This window comes from Taudactylus pleione, unplaced genomic scaffold (genome assembly GCF_031769625.1).
Source record: "Taudactylus pleione unplaced genomic scaffold, aTauple2 ptg000493l, whole genome shotgun sequence".
Lineage (NCBI taxonomy): Eukaryota > Metazoa > Chordata > Amphibia > Anura > Myobatrachidae > Taudactylus > Taudactylus pleione.
In genome coordinates, this window is record NW_028284895.1 from 1163101 (window position 1) to 1181743 (window position 18643).

Here is an 18643-nt window from a genome sequence, read left to right on the forward strand (position 1 = left end):
CAGTACCTACACCTCATACCAGAGACCTCCTGTCAGTCTTACTGATCTGTGCTAACTCTTATTCAGGATAAAAGCTTTAGATGTGTGACAACATTGTAAGAATGGACCAAAAGATTTGCCAGAAAGCAGGGGAGGAGGAAGACACAAGCAAAATAATTTGCAGATAGTCTGCAAAGGGCGATTGCATAAACCAATGTGTTCTCCTGTGATAGGCACATTCAAACAAAAACTATTTTTGAGACCAGAGTCCTTTTAATGGATTGTTCTTGCACAGTGACCTCTGTTGGAAGTGAATGGTTGCCTACTAGAAATATCATATGTAAATCAATCACAAGACCACACTTGGCTCTCAATAAGTTAGTTTTATAATTAATCATCTACAGGCCTGTTCGTTTTATATATAAATAAAGTAGATCTTTATTACTGTGCCAGAGGCACAGGGGACAGCATGGATAGATAGACAGCCAACGGGCTGATAAAGAAGACACATTATGTAAATGTCCTACTACATAATCTTATCTCAATGATGAATGAATACATACACAGATGTTCTGTAGCTTAGATATTTAAAATTCCCAAATATATAAATGCTGTTTCCCATTGCATCACTGGGCAACGGTGAACTCAGAAACCCTGGATGACCGTGCATGCGTGTCTGTCTACCGGAATAGCTCACTTATCACATTTACTAAAATAATGTACAGTCCATATCCAAAAACTATAATATATATAAATATATATATATATATATATATATATATAAACACATGCGCAGACTGTGCTTCACATTCTAAATAAGGTATAGGGCAGTATTCAATTTGAAGCGAAAAGTCGGCGATAAATTATCGCTGATGACATCATTTTCGCCTGTTTGCATTATCCCAGTATTCAATTTCAAAGACTTTTCGCCAATATGAAAAGTCTGTTAAAAACGGGGATAACTTTTCACCATGTTTTACATGGCAAAAAAAAGTGCAGAATTGGGGTTTAGGGGTGCAGGCTTAAAAAAATTGCCTGCAGTCCTGGGAGTGTCCCCTAAAAATAATCTGTGTTAAAAAAAAAATTGTTTTTAAAAAAAAAAAAAAAAATCGGGACACCCCAAAATTTTTACTTGATTTTTGGGGTAAAAAAAAAAAATTATGGTGGACAAAATCCTCAAGTGCCGAAATAGATTCCAGAGGGGTTCCCAAGTATGCGGCAGGTGTTTTCTTCATTGCGGGTAGTAGTGGCAGGTGCATTTTTGAAGAATTTTAAAAATGCACTTTTGGGACTTAAAAATATGCTTGCACCCATTTTCATGTAACCCAAATTTGATGGCCATAGTTATTTTTTGGAAAAAAAAAAAACCCTAAGTGCTATTCTTCCTCACTTCTTCAGAGGTGCAAAAAAACACCTGCCGCGGCTATTTAAAACCCCTAATTAGCTTCAGCAGGGAAAAATGGGGGTGCCCATAGTGATCCCCCATTACTAGATATCTTTAGGGGGGTGGGGAACAATTCCCCAAAATTCTTGATTTTTTGCGATACTTACCTTTCCGCCGGCTCCCATTTTCGCTGATCCCTAATTGAATAGGGGGATAAAGCGGGCACATGCCCGATACTTTATCCCCGTCAAACCTCCGATGTGGAGCGAAAAGTCCAGCACGGACTTTTGCCTCCAAATTGAATACCTCCCATAGTCTGCAGCAGGGGTGGCCAACCCGCGGCTCTCAAGCCACATGCTGTTCTTTTGGTTTTGAGATGCGGCTCCCCCCACAGGAACTGAGATGCGGCTCCCCCTACTGGAACTGTGAAGGCTGGCCTCTGAAGCGATCAGAGGCTAAAGGAGCCACTGATCGCTTCAGAGGCCAGCATTCCCAGCTATGCAGTGCACGGGTGACGTCACCCGTGATGTGAGGAGCCTGCACTGCGTGCCTGCTGGATCTGTTTAGATCCAGTCAGAGGCAGCGGGAGCCAGCGTGGTCAGGTAAGTACTGGGCTGGGGCACTGCCTATGGGGCACAACTACAGGGGGCACTGCCTATGGGGCACAACTACAGGGGGCACTGCCTATGGGGCACAACTACAGGGGGCACTGCATATGGGACACTGCATATGGGGCACAACTGCCAGAGAGCCAGTACCGGGGGCATCCTGAGAGCTGGGGTGGTGCTGCCTCCTTTCATGTTTATGAGGTCAGAGTGGGACTGTTGAGATAACTTTGGGGGGGTGGAGTAACACATGAGGGGCCGCTGCAGTGGCATGGGGGGGCTGCAATGACACATGAATGTGGGCTGGAGTGACACACGAAGGAGCTGAAGTGTGTATTATGTTAATCTTACTTTTTCAATGTATTTTATGTGGTTCTGGATATCAAAATGTATTTTATGTGGATGTGGTTTTTAAAACAGTATTTTATGTGGATCTGGCTTTTTCAATGTAGTTTATGTGGATCTGGCTTTAAATATGTATTTTATGTGACTGTGGTTTTCAAAATGTATTTTAGGTTGATCTGTTTTGTTTCAGTATATTTTTAGTGGATCTGGTTGTTTCAATGTTTTCTATATTGCTCTGGCTTTTTCTTTCACTTCAACAGCTAAAATGGGGCGTGGACATGTGACAGCTAGGCCACGCCCCATTTTTGCACGCACATATGCTATTGGCTCTTTACTCATTTACTAGAATATAGCAGGGAGGCGCATTTGCTATCTAGCCAGAGCTGGTTGCATCTCATGAGTAATTAGTTACCTGGGTGCATTTTACGCTAGCAGTTATACACAGCTCTGACAACCAAACAAATAAAAGCCACCACCCTTTGGGGCTCATTCATACCATTCCAGGGGTTCGGAATATTACGTCACCGGTCAGAATGACGACATGGTCATTATGTTGACATTGACCATTTCAACATTCAGCATGTTGACACTGATGTAATATTGACAGTGTCTTTTTTTGTGTCATTCTATTTTGAACCCTAAACCCAACGAACATGACAATATTTCATATGTTGCAAATTTACAGGTGTTGACATTAGTTGACATTTTAACCATGTCAACATTATCACTGTCGACTTGGTGACTGCATCCTCCTTTCTACTGTTAAGCCATTTACGGTAGAAAATCTCAATAAAACTAAACTGCACTTGGGAATTGCATTAAAATCGTGGCTGAAGTGCTTTAGTTTTCATGTATTTTAGCCCCTTTTCCCAGCATGTGTAACGAAAGTGTTCTGCTAAATCAATTGATTTCAAGCAATACCTATATCAGCCAGCAGGTGGTGCTACATAATAGAGTATCTGCCAAGTAAATTATGCTTCACAGAATATTTAATTGAACTGCAACTATACACGGTATTATTTTTAATATCTACCCATTGTTATACAACATACTGTGTTTACATTCCTACTATAAGGATAAATTAGCCTAGCTCCTACACCGAGTCCAGTATCTTATAATCTAATTACTAATTTGTTTCCTCTGTGTACCTGGGTAGGTAAATACAATATTTCGGTACCAGCATTTTCTGGCAGTGTTAGTTTGTTTGCCATCTCCTCTACCCATTTACAGATCACACGCTAAATAAACAAAAACACCGCTCAGACATAAATGTTCCCCAGTTGGGGGTGAAAAAAAAAATCAGGATAGCAAATCAAAATATATTACCTGTCACTTTCATATGTACAGGATAAATAAACTCTCTTATGGGATTTACAAGACAGTTTACGCACACAGTTCTGCTGTGCAAATATTCTAGTTTGCAACAGCACAGCCAGCATAGAGACGCCTAGTACCGCTTACTCACATCCGTAAGACCTCGCAATCCTGCGTATACATCGGTAACATCGGCCCCTCACGCAGAATTACAGCAGCTCTGACCTGTCTCAGAAATTGCAACTCTCGTCACACGCAGTGACTACTGTGAATGCCGTCGCAGTGGCTAATTTATGAACGCCCAGACAAAACGGCGTCCAAACGGAGAGGCACGTCTGCGTTTCTGCGACCACTCTCGTCACCACCCCCAAACGCTGACGTCCCATCACTCCATCGGCGATGGCTTTGTATCTGCGTGTGTGATCGCAGTGCGATGACAAAGCTATCATGCGCAGTACGCACTATCGACCGACCTGTGTAGTACACCGATCCGTAATGAATAGAGTCCCTCTTTAAGCTTGCCGTTGGTGTCTTCCCAGACGGGAAGGGGCCGCAGAAGATGGGACTCCCTATAGCCATCACGTGGCATTCTTCCCTTTCCAACACTTATTGCGGCTTTTGCTCCACAGTAAGAGTGACATGTCTGACAAGGGTCTACGAAGATCTGACGCTTGTTGAGGAACGTTCAGATAAAATAGAATCTATAGGAGGACATTACAAAGCGCAACTAAAGAGCCACAAACAGGACGGGAGGCAGCAAGATAAAGCAGAAGTTTGTGGGATGATGAAAGGACAAACTCTATTAAGAAATGGAAATTGTAAGCATGTGCAAGAGGATGATGGCATATATTTATTTAGAAATAGGATTTAGATTGTTTGTTTCTACTATAGTCTATGCCATATGTTTTATGTAATATGTTGAATGATGATGATAATAATAATTATAATAATAATAATGTAAAAATAGAATATCGGTCATAGGGCTCGATCCAATTAGGTGCGAATTGCAAGTAGCGAGTTTGTTTCTTTAAACTTGCACACATTGCCGCGAAGCGCGCTCCCGAGAATTCTCCAATCCAATTAAAAATCCCAATTCGCACTACTCGCAGCGGAGGGGTGCGAATTAACTGCCAAATGAGATTTGCGAGAAATGCATGAGATTGTGGGGAGACCACCCTGGAACCCCAAAATGGATAATTTCATTAGCAGGACTGTATAGACGGCTGTTTGTGGCCATTAGGAAGTTACTGTAGGTTTTGAAATGGTGTCAAATGGCTGATTTGTGCTTTTTTTTTTTTAAATGCAAGAAATGATAAAAAACAAACTTTATTCGTTTAATCTCAAACGAATTAAACGAAAAATGCAAAAAAACCTAGGAAAAAGGGTGATTTTGGGGTACTTATAGGGCGCCTTGAAAAATGGGAAAAAAAATTATAACTAAAAAATTATTGTTATTAAATTGGGGGTGCCTAAACTAACCAAAAAGTTGATTTTGGGGTAATTTGAGGACATTTTTGTTTTTTACCTAAAAAAATGACATGTAATTATTGAACTAATTAAGCTAATTAGAAATGTCCAAATGCCTATTTGGTCATTAGGGGCGGTGTCCAAGGGGTTCAGCACAGTGACCCCACTTTTTAACCTTAAAATAAAGATTTTCCTTTCCATCTCTTACCCTCAGGGAGGTGCGAATGGAAACTTGCGAATTCAGTCTGACTGATCAGCGCGAGTTGCTAATTGGATTGCAAAATGAATTTGTTATGCGAATTCGAAGTGAATATCACAACTCGCACCTCGCAATTCGCACCTAATTGGATCGAGCCCATATAGACTATAATGGAATAGTGCCCCCAGTGGCGAGATCCTCATGATCCCTCGTAGGACACCTTGTTTCAGCATCACAAAGCCACAGTAACCGCATGTAGGCGCACAATCTCCACAAAGCCACAGTAACCGCATGTAGGCACACAATCTCCACAAAGCCACAGTAACCGCATGTAGGCACACAATCTCCACAAAGCCACAGTAACCGCATGTAGGCGCACAATCTCCACAAAGCCACAGTAACCGCAGGTAGGCGCACAATCTCCACAAAGCCACAGTAACCGCACGTAGGCGCACAATCTCCACAAAGCCACAGTAACCGCACGTAGGCGCACAATCTCCACAAAGCCACAGTAACCGCACGTAGGCGCACAATCTCCACAAAGCCACAGTAACCTCACGTAGGCGCACAATCTCCACAAAGCCACAGTAACCGCATGTAGGCGCACAATCTCTACAAAGCCACAGTAACCGCATGTAGGCGCACAATCTCCACAAAGCCACAGTAACCGCATGTAGGCGCACAATCTCCAGGAAGCCACAGTAACCAGACAGACGGTGTTATTGTCCAACTCGCCCGAGACAGATAAAAGCTGCAGTAAGTGCTGATGGTCTGCTGTAGGTCAGGGACAATGGTACACCAAAATGCAAGGTTACCGAATCAGCCATAATGGGTATATTTTGTGACACGTCCATATAAATACAATACAGCCAGTAAGGTGCCTAGACCGGAAAAAGAAATAAGCAGAGGTAATGTATCCCTCTTAGTGAAGGCATCTGCTGTACATATTGCCTTCACGCCGAAGCATCGGACTCTGAACGTAAAGGGCCTCCAAGGTTAATGGACTGGATAAATTCCCAGGCAGCCAATGGGCCTAAACCTACTGACTCCCACTAACTTCTGGGAGTCACCAGTTATGGCTGCTGGAAAGATCCCGCTGCTTCCTACATTCTTGAATTTTAACATTATTTTGTCGATGTAGGTTAGAGGCATGAAACCATCTGTTATGTCTCACTGACAGGAATGCTCTTCTGCCAGCATTGCCATCTGTGCCCCAGCCTTTATAGAAAATGCCAGAAGATGCGTTGTGTCCCCCTGCTGAGAGGCTTAGGGACAAATTCAATTATCCTCAGTTAGAATTAGCCATGATGCTGTGTCTGGGGCTATTCAATTGCACTGTGCGATAAGCCTGCATTTAACGCAGATTTCTGTTCACCTCCTGAACGGAAATCCACATCAAGTAGGTCTTTCTGCCCTTTTTTCACGGCTGCCGTGAACACGTTAACCCATTACTCTGCGTACTTATCCCGGAATCTATGGGTTAACGCACTTTAGCCGCAGATTTGCCATGCGAGGAAAAGGGCTTGTAATTGAATAGCTTCGGGCGCAAAAGTCCAAGGCTACAACGCTCTTCTCTGTGCTGTAAGAGAACGAGGATAACTGAATCCGTCTCAGGGAGTGCAGGTTGGATTCTAGCACTCTGGGGATACCCTTCCTATAACAGGCTACATAGGGGATAAGTAGTGACAGCACCAGGCACGCTATAGTTCAGGAACGGGAATCGCACCTGATTATTTCAAAGGAGAAGAGAGAAGAAAAAAGAAAGCATCTAATAGAGTGCACTCTGAACCAACAAATATTACAACGTATACTTTTATTATTATCTATTTATAAATATTATATCGTTTCAAAATATTGGCGAAATATTAAAATATATTTATGTGTAAAGATCAGAAAACAGTATATTAAAATAATTATTAAAGTAGAACGGCTGCTGTCTTAATGATATGATCCCGTTCACCTCCTTCCATAGAAATGCTATATTGCTGACTTTGGGCCTGATTCAGACCCGCTCGCAAGCGGGCCGGTGCTCGCGGCAAAACGGGGGTCTCGTTGCAAGCCCGATGGTCGCGATCATCACCTGGCTGCTCGCAAAAGCTGTGGGTGGTCACCCACAGCTTAATGAGCGGCCAGGAGGCCGATTTAAAAAAACAAAAACGTCCGCCCTGATTCAGAGCGAGCGCTCGCTTTTTGCGAGTGGCTCTGAATCAGGGCCTTTGTTCACATGAGGTTGTGCTGATTATAATTATGTCATAGCCATTTACAGCAGAGTATAAGAAGTAACAAACTTAACCACACATAATACGGGATATCCTGTCCCAGCTGTAGGCATATGAATCCTTATATTTGCTGTTTGTGTGCCATGTGTCCATACATAGCTCTCTTTATTAATGATCTCACAAGCTAGATATATTATAGGCAAATTATTATGTCCACAATAGGATTTTTATGTGGCTCAGAGAACCGAGTCTATGTCCACATGCCGTATAGCTGGCTGGCAGGTGATCAGGAGATCTTATTCTGTCTCCTCACTCTGTCAGTATGTTTGTCACTCACTGCAATCAGGTTACAGACAATAACAATATATTGCTCTATGTTCTCAAGTATGGTAACAAAATATAGTGTATGGGGCACAATGTAGCAATATATTCTAAGCACAGACAGGACTCACAATTTTAGCAGCAGCCGTGCACAAGCGACAACGTTTCACCCCTGAACGCCCCATGAGAAAGGCGTGAAGTCATTCGTATGCAAGTCTGCAAAGGAGAACTGGCATCATGAAACTCGCTTACAGTATATAGGTGCAATGCGAGCACCAAGTAATGCGAGATTCCATAAGTCATGGCGATTTGCACAATTTTTCTACATAAAGCGACCTGGGAGAAGTGCATGAAAAAGTGGGGACATCATCCTGGACACCCCCCCCCCTCCCAAAAAAAAAAGAAAAGGGAATTAAGACAGCAAGACCCTCTAGAAGGCTGTTAGTGGGCACAAGTACTGGAGGTTCTTAAAAAGTGTCAAATGGTTGATATTTCAAAAAAAATGTAATTAATAGTAGAGAAATGATAGCCGGCGTGTGTTTTTTAAAGTCTTTGAGGGGTATTCAATATGAAACGTAAACTTCACTGTCGAAGTTAACGTTTCATATCGGAGTTTTTACCTGCGTTAAAGTATCGGGCCCGCGCCCGCTTATCCCCGTATTCAATATGAAATTAATGAAAACGGGAAACTCCGAGTTGGATTTGCGTAAAGTTACGAATTTTTCCTTAAAAAAAATTGTAGGACCCCCCTAAAGTTGTAAAAACATGGGGGATCACTATGGGTACCCCCATTTTAGCCTTTAAATGAAAGTCGGGGATTTAAATAGCTGCAGCAGGTGTTTTTTTCCCCGACATTGAAGAAGTGTTGCAGAAGAGCACTTAGGTTATTTTTTTCGTTTTTTTAAGTGGTCCCATCAAATTTGGGGTACATGAAAATGGGTACTAGCATATTTTTAAGTCCCTAAAGTAAGTTTTTAAAAATTCTGCATTTGTGCACCTGCCGCTATAATTCTATTCTAGAATACACCTGCCGCATACTTGCAGAATAGCCCTGAACCTATTTCCCTATTGTTAATCAATTTTTTCCGATTTTTTTTTTTTTTTCACCCCAATTTTTAAATTAATTTTTTGGGGTGTCCCTATTTTTTTTTTAAAACTTTTTTTTGACACAGATCTTTTTTACATGTCAATCTCAGGGGTGCAGGCTATTTTTTTTAAGCCTGCATCCCTAAACCCCAATTCTGCACTTTTTTTCGACACCTATTCAATGGTGAAAAGTTATCCCCGTTTTTTATCAAAGACTTTTCAAAACTGCGAAGAGTCTTTGAAATTGAATACGGTGTAAAAGTAAAACCTCCGATAATGACGTCATAGCTCCGATATGAACGCTAAAACTATGTTTTCACTCCCATATTGAATACCCCTATTTACAGTTTTTTTTTTTTTTTTTTTTTTATACAGACGTGTCCTCACTGGTCTTTGCTGCTTTTGCGCCAAATAGCTTTTCTCAGCGCGCCTGGTCCCTTGAGACTGCTAGCGCCAGGCGTCTAATTCAGACTGTGCTGATTATGTGACACTTGTATGTCTGTGTGCGACTGAGTATCTGAATCAGCATGCGACGTGCTACGATGCAACGGCCGCAGTTTTTTTTTCCACGCCAAGTTACGTTACGGTCTCAGTTGCACAGATACACAAGTGTGACACATGACATTAATCAGCGCAGTCTCTTGGTGTGCCCTAGATGAATTCATTGTGACTTCCCTGTATTTGCAGCAAAAAAAAAAAAATACACCCTACACTAGCAGAGTTGTACCGGACCTGGCGGCCCACTCACGCCAGTAATACCGCGCTGCATGCGTATTGAGGCTAGGTGAGCAAGGACACACAGGTATGTTTCAAAAAAAGATGTAAAAAATACCTTTTAGTTGCAATCTACAACTTCTAAGGCCCCTCTACCAGCAATACACCACCAAACATACCTGTCCCACATCATTAACACCTGTACATACCTGTCCCACATCATTAACACCTGCACATACCTGTCCCACATCATTAACACCTGCACATACCTGTCTCACATCATTAACACCTGCACATACCTGTCTCACATCATTAACACCTGCACATACCTGTCCCACATCATTAACACCTGCACATACCTGTCCCACATCATTAACACCTGCACATACCTGTCCCACATCATTAACACCTGCACATACCTGTCGCACATCATTAACACCTGCACATAACTGTCCCACATCATTTACACCTCCACATAACTGTCCCACATCATTTACACCTCCACATACCTGACCCACATCATTTACACCTCCACATACCTGACCCACATCATTTACACCTCCACATACCTGTCCCACATCATTAACACCTGTACATACCGGTCCCACACCTGTACATACCGGTCCCACACCTGTACATACCGGTCCCACACCTGTACATACCGGTCCCACACCTGTACATACCGGTCCCACACCTGTACATACCGGTCCCACACCTGTACATACCGGTCCCACACCTGTACATACCGGTCCCACACCTGTACATACCGGTCCCACACCTGTACATACCGGTCCCACATCATAAAACCTATTTTTGAGCTTTTTAGTGTCCTCATACATGGTGATTATTTACCAATATGTGAATACAAATAAAAAGAAACAGCTCTCGGCTGCCAGGCTGCCTCCTGACAACGATTGGAGGGCAGGGCTGCCAGGGGAAATGCTGCACTATTCCTAGCTGGATGAGAATACAGCATGGTGATGGGTGTGTTACCCCTTCACTGAACACCTGGCAGCAGCCAGAGACTTTTGGACAACTCTGATAGAGTTTGCGCTGAGTGCTGTTCCAGGGTGTTCCGTGAAAGTACCACTTGTGCAGGTTACAAACAGAACTTCACCGCTCAGACCACATCTGATATAAAAAGGCTTACCAAACAGACTGTATGGGGTATATTTACTAAAGTGAGAAATGGAGATGTAGCCCATAGCAGCCAATCACATTCTATTTAACATTTAACTAACACCTTCTAGATAATATCTAGAATCTGATTGGTTGCTATGGGCAACAGCTCCACTTCTAAGAACTCTCACTTTCGTAAATAGACCTCTATATCTTAAGGAGTCAGAGGACCTTGAAGAATAAAACAAGTGCTGACACACCAATAGTGTTCACTCTAGCTCCGGCGGCAGGCAGATGGGGGTGTGGCCATTTAAAAGGGGGGCATGTCTGTAAGACGCGTCACCCTTTTCATAACTCTTGGGGGCGTGCCCGGCACTCACGGACACGCCGGGGAGCCCCCAACCACTGCTGACAGGTAGAATAGATGCCGGGCGCATGCGCCCAGCGTCTATTCACCTGCGGTGACCGGGTCACCGCACATTTCCCCACCCGCAGGACACTATGACCCGCGGGTGAAGACGGCACCCGCAGGCTGTGAGGGCAGGGTGCTTTTTGCCCTCCACAAGGAGGGGCAGGGCGCCGCGCCCCGCTAAAACAGCCTAGCGGGAACGCTACACACCAATATACAAACTACAATAGTGGTCTTCACAAAGTACCGCATCACTGTGCTAACTTCTTGCAGGAATACGACATGTCAGGAAAACTAAGAAGCTAGAGACTCCCATACGGATGTATTACACAAGTAGTAACTGCCTGTAACATTACCAAACCGGATGGCACTTGAAGAATTTACAAAGGGAACACGTCCTTGTGCGGCCACGGGACCCCCATCCAGTAAGACAGTGGCACCTCGCTAACAGAGAGGGAAGACTGATAACTAGAGAATACGTCTTTCAGTTGGCTGCATCGCCATAAAGGCAGGAATCACAGGAGAGGGAGCCTAGCGATCAGTAGGGGGAGAACCTGCCTAATCATTACTTTCCTTTCCACTCCCACTGTAATGATATGGGGAAGGATGAATTAATCAGAAACCGGGCAGTGTAAAGATGTGTCCTTGCTCATCTCGCCTCAATACGTCATGCAGCGCGATATGCCTGGCTTTAGTGAGCCTTCAGGTCCCGTGCTACTCTGCTAGCATTGGGAGTCTTTTTTTTTTTTTTGCCGAGAATGCCTCTAAGGGCCGTATTCAATATGGGGCGAAAAGTCCGCTAACGGCAATAATTTATCGCAGATGACGTCATTTTTCGCCTGTTTCAATTATCCCCGTATTCAATTTCAAAGACTTTTCACAGGTGCGAAAAGTCTGTTAAAAAACGGGGATAAGTTTTCACCATGTAATACATGGCAAAAAAAGTGCATATTTGGGGTTTAGGGGTGTAGCATATATAATTAAATAGCCTGCAACCTTTTAAATGCCCTTAAAAGTAATCTGTGTCCAAAAAAATGTGAAAAAAAGAGACTGTGCTGATTAATTTGATGAGTGAAACTTGTATATCTGTGTGCATCCAAGACTGAAAACGGAACTTGGCGTGGAAAAAAGCTGCGGTCGTGGCATCGTAGCACTTCGCATGCTGATTCAGAGACTTAGAACCTCATTCAGACCCGTTCGCTAAGGCCCGGTGATTGTTGCACAGTTTGCATGCGTATAAGTTGCAGTGCGCATGCGTAAGCCAGTCACTGCGATGGTGAATCGTGCGCTCGTAGCACAACGCCATAGCGCAATTTTGAGTGACAGATAGTGACGTTTGTGGGTGGTTACAGGGGAAGGTGCTTGTAAACGGGGGAGTAGTGTTGCGAACGCAGGCGTGTCATGCCAACAAAACGCAGTTTAAAAGGCGTGCATAATTAGCACAGTGGCGTCATGGTACACGTCACCTGCATGTATTTTAGCCAGCAGTGATCGCAGTGCTTGCGGTGGGCTAGGGCTACCTCAAGGGCTGCGAGCAGCTCCGATGGCTCTCGATGTTACCGATTAATCCAACAATTCCAGGTAATGACGTGTGTTGCGAGGGGAAAGGGGGTGTCTTTATACACTGGCGAGCGCTCAGTGCCAATACCTCGCTAAGACATTGAGGGCATCCATACGCCACACATTGTGAGAGTAGAATTTGAACATCCGGCCCCTTTTTGCAAGCGAGCGGCCGCATCTTGCGAGCAGATCTGAATGAGCTCCCTAGTCACACACAGATATACAAGTGTTGCATTTCAAATTAATCAACACCGTCTGCTGGGGCATCCTAGTCTCATCACAGATTTTGCGTCTTAATTCACTAATGGCGCACTAAGTAATAGTGTGCTAAGTACTGTAAAGTACCTAGTATTAGTATTTTGGCAGCAAAGGAATTGGTATAAAGTAGCAGATTAAGCATAAGGATGTGGGGCGCAAGTCACTTATAACACCTGTCTCTTGCCTTTTTATCTAGATTATGAACTCTTTCCTGAATTTTGCGTCTTAATTTGAGAAGTGTAATAAGCCGCTAATAGTGTACAAAGTACTGTATTTAGGATTATTATTTTTTGTTGCAAAGTAGCAGATTAAGTGTACAGTAACAATACCTGGCACGCTCACTCATATACAGTAGGACCTTTGCTTTGTTTTTACCGATAAGTACTTCTTTTTTTTTTTTTTTTAATTGTGCATCTTAATGCGCTCGTGTACTAAGTACTTAGGTACTTAGGAATGGCATTTTTATTAGAGTTAGTATACAGTAGCAGATTAAGACGCATATTTTACGAAAACGTTGAGGCTAAGTAGCAAAGTCCGCGGTGCGCCAATCAGGGCTACTGGGTGGGATTTGAGGATAGGTGTCTGTGACATATCTGTATAGGACACAATCCAAACCAAATAGGTAGACACTCAGTACCAGAGACTAGTCACTGTCATCAGGTATGTACTGTGCCAAACACGTGGATGTTTATATCACGGAACCTAAAGAGGGAGCACAACCGCAGACTTCAAAAGTCAAACAAATGATCACAGGTCTCAATGAAGAAAAATGTTGGAGCATATCACTGTAGCCGATACAGGAGCGTGTGGCCCGAAATTACCCACAATACACAATAAATCATCGGATGGAAATTGAGCAGTTATCCAGTTGAGACATGTAAGCTGTAAGATGACCATCCTTGATCAGGCCTGATTCACGCTGGAATGCCATCCAATCTGGCCACCTGTGTGTGTGTGGTGAAATAAGACGATTGCGTCACTAGAAGTGTCAGGATTGCCCCCCGGTGTGGGCATCTGTACAGGATACAGTATCTGGAGAAGCCTCATTTTACTCACAGTAGTTATGTGACCCATACGTATTCACACCACAACTGACTATGTTTGGATGGAAGTGACGGGCATGGACAGGTGCTAGGCCCGGCATTCTGCACAGTGATGTAATAGCGAAGCTCTGTCGCTGAACACGTTTTGGTTTATTATTTGTATAAAAGACTGTAGATGCGGTTGTTTGTCTCCATGTCCAGCAGCGTGGACCAAAAGGGTGTCTCCATTTTCCTGCACCATTTAAAAAAAATAAAATAAAATTAAGCATTTTTTAAAAAATAAATAAATAGATCGGAATGGGATTGAAATACCGGCGGCTCAACAGTCGCCGGTTCAAATCCCGACTGTGAGAGTCCGACAGTGAGAGATCCCGACGGGCGTTGGTAAGTATCCTAACCCTGCCCTCTCTCCCCCCTAGCCCTCCTTTAGGGGTGCCTAACCATAACCTCCCCTCCTAGTGCCCAACCTTAACCTCCCCCAGGGGTGCCTAAACCTAACCCTACCGGGGGGCTGCCTACCCCTAACCTCCCCCCCTAGTGCCTAACCCTAAACCCCCTTCCCCTAGCCTAACTTTTTTTTAATGTGTTCCTGTATTCCATATCAAACTATTATATTGCAATTAGCCCCTCCTTTTTGAAAATTACCACTGATGATGGGTTATTTCTCCTTGGTTTGAAGCCCATAATCGATACATGTGGAAGTAATTGGGGTTGCCAAGTGATACTGGAGGAGTGTTCAGGATCATAAGATTACACGCTGTGTTTTAAGTGCTTTTCTGGTACGCATAATAATTATCATTGCCACATTATCTATTAAGGAAGTACTACATCATACCATTTCTCTATCTGGCTCTGAATGAGCCCCACCTAAGAAGGTTTTCCAATCACCGGGACCCCAGGTGCATCCCACCATCTGGAATCTCTCTACAAAGTCTCAGGTAAGCTTTAAAAGAGACATTTTATTTGGTACGCTCATTCATATTCCAGCACGTGCACATTACCATTGAATTTACTACACTATCAGGCGCATGTTCTTTCCAACCCCCTCTCCAGATCACATTTATCCGACCGCCACGTGGAAAGACTGCTGCCACCTTCACCAGAAGGACATACGCTTTTTACCTTGATCACGAGGAGTCAAGTTTCACACTAGGCTACTTGCACAAAAACATTTGGGGTGATATTGTTGTGCACTGTCCTAAACCCACTATCTACACACACACACACGGAATTATATATATATATATATATATATATATATACACCAATCCAAAACTGCCGGCACTCAAGCACAGATAGCTGCAATGTATTCAGCTGATCCTGGTGCCATATCATATAACATCATATGCTCGTCCAAAAAGAGATCGGCACTCACAGGATATCTTCATCAGCGTTTAATGTCACCACATAAACAGGACGGTCCTGTATATATATATATATATATATATATATATATATATATATATATATATATATATATATAAAATACATTTCTGGATGCAGACGAAACACTAATCATTTTAAGGATTAGCAGCAAAGTGAATCTGTAGGTTTCATTAGATTAAATGAGACCAAATAATTACGTACAATAAAACATTCAGCTGACCTAGGAGAAGTCCTGAAGCTATTCAAACAGATAATGTAATAAGAACTGTGTATCATTTATATTCCATGTATGAGATTTTAACACATTAGATTTAGGACTTGCCTTTATGGGTGTTTGTATTACACCATCAATATGTGGGTCTTTAATGTCTGATAAATGAACATTAATGCGGATAGCCCAAAACATAAAAAAATAAATGGACTTGTATAAACCGACCAGCCAGCACTATCTTGCTTGCAGCATTCACAAGCGAGATAGCTCGGTGCAATATAATGGAGGGGGTGACACTCATTAAATGGTACACTATGTTGCAGAAAAGCATTAAGAACTTTTAAAACTACAAGATTGTCTTTCAACTAGTGTTGTTTTTTAATGGCCATTTGGTCAAGTCATGAAGCATAACATTTTGCAGAAAAATCACAAATATTTTATTGTTAGAATAAAAGTCTCCACAACAGTAAAAGCATCAACAAGCAGGGTTGCATAAAAATAATTTTATTTTTTTTAAAAAAGGAAAATCAAAACCGGATTTATTTGATTTAAATCAGATTTTATTTTGCTTTAAACAGGATTTTTTATAAAAAAAAATTTTAAGTAAACGTTTTACATTTTTAAATGTTTATTTAAAAATAAATTTTAATAAAAAATCCTATTTAAATCAAATAAATCCATTTTTTTTTTATTTTTTTTTATTTATATGTTTAAAAAAAAAAATCCAATTTTATGCAACCCTGTCAGCAAGTAGCGGACAGTACTTAGCATGTGTGTACCATACATGTAGCCTGAGCTAGGCCGACTTGCTGTGTAATGTTACACACAGGGGTCCTACACACACACACACACAGTTACTCTGAGTCACCAGTCTGCACAATATGGAAACACTGATTGCAGGACACTAAAACTCTATTTAAAAAGTACAAAATGAAAAAGTATTCTTTGCACAATAGTGTTTCTAGTCAGACGACGAAATCAGTCAAGATTTAACATAGGTTTGCAAATGCTTTTAACTTCGTGATCAACAAAGAGCATCAGAGCCACAAAAGCATACGGCGGCGGTGGGGTGTGTTTATAATACTAGTTTGCAAATATGAGGCTCGGTATAGTGAGGGAAAAATGCTGGGAAGAAATAGAGGAAAACATGACCTGCATAGATACCAATAACTGTTGTGCCTGGTATTGCATGTTTTTTTCCTCCCTCTCTCTTATCCAGTCTCTCTCTCTCTCCCCCACCTATTTATCTAATCACTCTCTCCTTCTCCACATCACAATCTCCCTCTCACCTTCTTATCTAATCACTCTCTCCTTCTCCACATCTCAATCTCCCTCTCACCTTGCCCACCTCTCTCCACTCTTTATATCTCTCTCCCTTAGTCTCCCAATTATGCCCCCCACCGGCGTTTCACCCCAATATCCCCCTCCTCCCCCCCTTTTCTCTATCACAGTGTAGGTGCTTTCAGTCTCTCCTTTTATTCTCTACCTTTTAATCTATCTCTGTCCTTCCTTTACTACCTCCTCCTTCTATCTCTGTCCTTCCTTTACTACCTCCTCCTTCTATCTCTGTCCTTCCTTTACTACCTCCTCCTTCTATCTCTGTCCTTCCTTTACTACCTCCTCCTTCTATCTCTGTCCTTCCTTTAGTACCTCCTCCTTCTATCTCTGTCCTTCCTTTACTACCACCTCCTTCTATCTCTGTCCTTCCTTTAGTACCTCCTCCTTCTATCTCTGTCCTTCCTTTACTACCTCCTCCTTCTATCTCTGTCCTTCCTTTACTACCTCCTCCTTCTATCTCTGTCCTTCCTTTACTACCTCCTCCTTCTATCTCTGTCCTTCCTTTAGTACCTCCTCCTTCTATCTCTGTCCTTCCTTTACTACCTCCTCCTTCTATCTCTGTCCTTCCTTTACTACCTCCTCCTTCTATCTCTGTCCTTCCTTTACTACCTCCTCCTTCTATCTCTGTCCTTCCTTTACTACCTCCTCCTTTTGCTCAGGCTGTCCAACTAGTTTTATAGTGGTTTTTGTTAGAATTGTAAAAGTATTTTGTAAACAACAGTGGGCAGTAGGGTACATAATTAAGGACATGTACGCTGCAGTGGCGAAACAGCAGTGGTGGGCAAATGTTTGGGCAAGTGAGGGAGGTGGATGAGTGTGCAGCCCAATCGGGCCCAGGGTGGGTTAATGTGACTGGTTCATTATATTCCTCGTTAGTGGCAGTGTAGGATCTCAGAGGGGTAAGCGCGCATGGCGCCACAGTCCAACTCTCACTGCACGTCATAGACTCGGAACTTTGCAGGATCATACAGTACTATATGAAAGCTACGTGGTACTGAGAGTCTTGTTAAACGTCAAAAAATATTCATTAGCTGCTATTCTTTATGTATTCAGATAGATTTGCCTTCCCTTATCCAGGTGTCAGCTGCTGAGCTAGTTTAATAATTTAAGGTGAACATACATGCGGCAAGTTTGCCAATAAATCAGCTTTAAACTTAACTGGGCGCTACTTGCAGTATGTACTAACAGACGGCAGCTCAGATATTGGCTGGATATTAATTCTGGATAGATTTAGTGGCTAGGTGTATGGCCCAGCTTTACTCAGATTGTCACAATGGCAGTAAATGTCTTTTCCTCTATACAATTAAAACTGCCTCTTCTCTTTTCACAAATGGATGCATCCATCGATTCCCTTCAGAGACACAGACACAGCGATATCTGCAGCACTAGATGCACTGATGGCAAACTGCGAGGAAAGGGAGAGCAGAGGCAGTACCAGTGGTACCATCGCCATCCATACACACAGTGCAGCCTACTTGTCTAATACTCCAAAGTGTAATCATCTAATATAGGAGATGGAAGGGGAACCTCCCAAAGCTTGGGAACCCCAACATTAGGACTTCTGCTTTTACACTAGATGATGGTGGTGATGGTTGTAGAGGGGCTTGGGATTGCAATTAGTTTACTGGGAAAAGAAAGTGGCAATTTAATTCTGCCTAATGTTCCAAGAGTCGGAGAATGGCTTTA

General features: G+C 42.8%; 1 protein-coding gene across 2 annotated transcripts in view; it reads right to left on the reverse strand.

The window, feature by feature from the left end:
* The window catches only part of PHF20L1 (PHD finger protein 20 like 1), a 123117-nt gene that overhangs the window by 83352 nt on the left and 21122 nt on the right, over positions 1 to 18643 (reverse strand). The window lies entirely within an intron of this gene.